At 30.5% G+C, this 3,985-nt stretch overlaps 1 non-coding gene across 1 annotated transcript; it reads left to right on the plus strand.

The window, feature by feature from the left end:
* Positions 1–2,890: 2,890 nt before the first annotated feature.
* Trnag-gcc lies at positions 2,891–2,961 on the plus strand. Its single transcript has one exon. It is a non-coding gene; the product is annotated as a tRNA-Gly (tRNA).
* The last annotated feature ends 1,024 nt before the right edge of the window (positions 2,962–3,985 follow it).

Genomic DNA, 3,985 nt, shown 5'->3' on the forward strand with positions numbered 1-3,985 from the left:
AAGTCTACGTTGAATTACCTATTGGGATTTTAATTGTAATTTATAATTGTCGAAAAATAGTACTTGTACCCCTTCAACCACCTCTACGGTTTAAAATTGCTCTGATGCTCGTACATCCTTAAGACCATAGTAGATAAGTAATAAATAAAAAAATCTTATCATAATTAGTGTTTATGTGTTTAATATAATAAAAAGAAATCAGTTTTAATAAAATTTTGGTATACATATATGTATGTTGTTTATAGGTATCTCACAAACTACGTGATGTTTTTAAACAAATACAAAATATTATCTAAAGAGCAGCCAAGCATTTTTAAAATATTAATAATAATAAAAAAATTTTTATAATCATCATAATAATAATATTCTTATCAATTTCACCGTTAGACTACATGTCTCGAAAATATCTGATTAAAATTTATTAATATGCAGTATACCGTGTGTCTATGAGATAATTATACATAGATTAATTTTTGACAAAATTGGAAAGATCATATATAAGTTTTATAACAAAACTGATTTTTATTTTTAGTTTTCAAGATAATTTTAAAGTTACAAGCAGTTTTCGAAAGAGAAACGAAAACGATAGAAAAAAAGTGTAAAGCTAACAAATGTTTCTTATACCAAAATAAACAACTTTTGTTTTAAACATTTTTTCGTAAACATCATTGTTTTCTCGTGAAGGGCCAAATTAGGGCAAAACTTTGGTGTCCATTTTCTCCAAAAATATATAAGATGGAGGCATAAAAATTTGTAAGTAGCTTCAGCTTGCGAGCCTTAAAAATTATTGAAAAAAATACAAAAAAGTTTTCTAGTTTTCTAAAATTTTTCGGTATTTCACTTATGACGCAGGAAGCACAACTTTTTTTTTGCTTGGGAAAGGTGGTTTCACACTCTCCTAATGGGTCCAAATAACATACTAAAAAAGTAGCTTTACTTCGCACTTTGCGATTTTAATATAGGATTTGACAGGCGTAAAATGATGATAAATTGTTTTCTACGTAAAAAAAATGCATTTTTATTAACTGTAGCTCCAACCCCAAATTGATATTTCAATTTTTAATATAACAAAGCTTTGCCTAAAAAGATACGATAGACATCCGGTACATTTTATTGTAACAATAATGTGTTTCTAAATATTTTAAATTTTAATAAAAGAGATGTCGGTAGCAGTGTATTAAGGACTATATGTATTATAAAATTTGTTGTGACTAACATGTTTATTATTATATTTATTATTTTTAAAAGTGATTTAACTTATTTTCACATATTCGGAAGATCTTGCGTCAGTACAGTTACGAATGGTGATTTGAATTCATCTTCCATTGAATATATCAGTAAAAAATAAATAATTTAAAAAATCCTACTGCGTTAAAGAAAATCTGAAAAGATAGTAACAAGTCAACTAGTTTGCATAGCGACTTTAACAGTCGTGGTACAAAGTCTATACCTGCCCAAATCTTCCCAATAAAAGGCTCTGTCTGTTAAGTTATTTTGGGTCATATTTAACGCCCGAACTAATACAAGGGATGTTATAGGTTTGACCGTTATGTGTGCTTGTCTGTCTGTGGCATTGTAGTGCCTGAACGGATGAACCCATTTTAATCGATCTTCAAAATCGATTCAGTTTGGAAAAGGCATGACATATAATTTTAACAAATAAATAATTACTATGGAAATGAATGGTCAAATAAATCTGGTTCAATTCATTTCGGAAAGTGAAATTTTAAAATAATTAGGTAATTTAAAACAATAATTCAAAAGAGCAAAGTCAACTCAAATATTTCAATTTCAATTAAAATATTTCCAAAAACTTGTCCCAAAAAATGATAGCTCTCTAAGTATCCGTTTCATCTCATCTGATGTTCTTGACTATCACTTTGATATTGATTTAAGAAGGAATGTTATAAGTTTAAAGTCTTTATCTGTGCATCTATGTGTTTCTCAGTGGTATCGTAGTCCCTAAACGGTCGAACCGACTCGATTGAGAACATTTTATAGCAAAGTTTCCAAAAATCGGTTTACAAGGAAAAAATCCGGGGCTTTTTTAATATTTTTAAATTTCACATGTTTTCAATTTTTTTTTCGGTAGTCATTCGTTTATATTAGCCTTATTTTTATAGTGTGCTTAAGACGTAAAAAGTGAGGTCGAGGTCGTAAATGAGCAACATAGGTCAATTGGATCTTGGGTCCGTAGGACCCATCTTGTAAACCGTAAGAGATAGAACAAATGTTTAAATGTAAAAAATGTTCCTTAAAAATAAACAACTTTTGTTTGAAAACAACTATTAAAGAGTGGAAATCTTTCTTTATTTACGTGACGTCAAAAAACAAACGATTGCGTCATCAAAACTGTCTATACATGGTATTTCAACCATTAACTCAGTCAATTGTTTATTTTCGCTTGTTTTTAAATAGTTATTCGTTTATATTAGTCCTTATACCAAATGAGAAAACAATGTATGCAAGAAGTATGTAACGTTTGTATGATCATTAGAGAGCTTATTTGATAAGGCGCAGAAATTTTTTTAAAACTTTTACTACATTTATTTCCGCCTTTCCCTCTGCCTCGAGAATGACCGCACTGCTATTTATATGTCTTACGAGAGAAAATGCTCCACATCGAGTCAGGAGTTAATTTACCAAGCAGCAGAAAGTTAGGGTTCGTGAATTTTTATAACATGCATATATGTAATATGCAAGGTATACTAAGTTTAGTCCCAAGTTTGTAACGCTTAAAAATATTAATTTTAGGAACAAAATTTTGGTATAGGTGTTTATAAAATCACCTAATTAGTCCATTTTCGGTTGTCTGTCCGCCTGTCTGCCAACACGATAACTCAAAAACGAAAAAAGATATCAAGCTACATTTGCATTTCAACTCAAAAGAGCATCGTTGGTTCAGTGGTAGAATGCTCGCCTGCCACGCGGGCGGCCCGGGTTCGATTCCCGGACGATGCATAATGTTTTTTTTATGGATTTTCAATCTTTGGAGAAACTTATGGTCAGCGCCAAAGGCGGAACCATTTTATCAATGGGCGGAATTTCCAATAATAGTGTGTGGGTTCTTCGATAGAGAGAGGGAGTGGCTTGTTCGACCATGAGACGTACCCAACTCTTGACTATCCAGCCCGGTTTTCTGAATCAGATAGCGTATTTTATCTTCCTCTGTAAGATTATTTAAGTTGGAATATTCTATTTTGCACGTTAACATTATTAGGCGAGAGTGCGCAACTTTTTATACCATGCATATATGTAATATGCAAGGTATACTAAGGTTAGTCCCAAGTTTGTAACGCTTAAAAATATTGATGCTATGAACAAAATTTTGGTTTAGGTGTTCATAAAATTACCTAATTAGGCCATTTCCGGTTGTAAGTCCGTCCGTCTGTGGGCCCGACAACTCAAAAACGAAAAAAGATATCAAGCTGAAATTTTTACAGCGTACTCGGGACGTAGAAATTGAGGTCAAGTTCGTAAATGAGCAACATAAGTCAATTGGGTCTTGACCTATGGGTCCGTAGGATCCATCTTGTAAACCGTTATAGATAGAACAAAAGTTTAAATGTACAAAATCTTCCTTATCAAAAAATAAACAACTTTTGCTTAAAACGTATGTGTAATGTGGTAGAGTAATCAACATTATCTATGGATGATATTTCAACAATTAACTCAGTCAATTGTTTGTTTTCACTTGTTTTACATGCCATATCCTAGAATATAATCACATCGCTACTTGACAAAAGTCTTCTTTTATTGGTCTATTAGAGATTAATATTTTGATTAAAATATTTTTAAAAAAAAATAAAAAACCAATCAATTTGTAATTATAAAATTTTTCAGAACAAAATTAAAAAAATATATTTTAAATAAGGGCAAAATATTAAAATTTGTATGAATAAATCACACACATTTATTCTAATCTCATAATATATTCAAAAATGAAATAACATTATCACCCTATTTGTTTCAATATGAGGGAAAA

Source organism: Chrysoperla carnea, chromosome 4 (assembly GCF_905475395.1).
Source record: "Chrysoperla carnea chromosome 4, inChrCarn1.1, whole genome shotgun sequence".
Lineage (NCBI taxonomy): Eukaryota > Metazoa > Arthropoda > Insecta > Neuroptera > Chrysopidae > Chrysoperla > Chrysoperla carnea.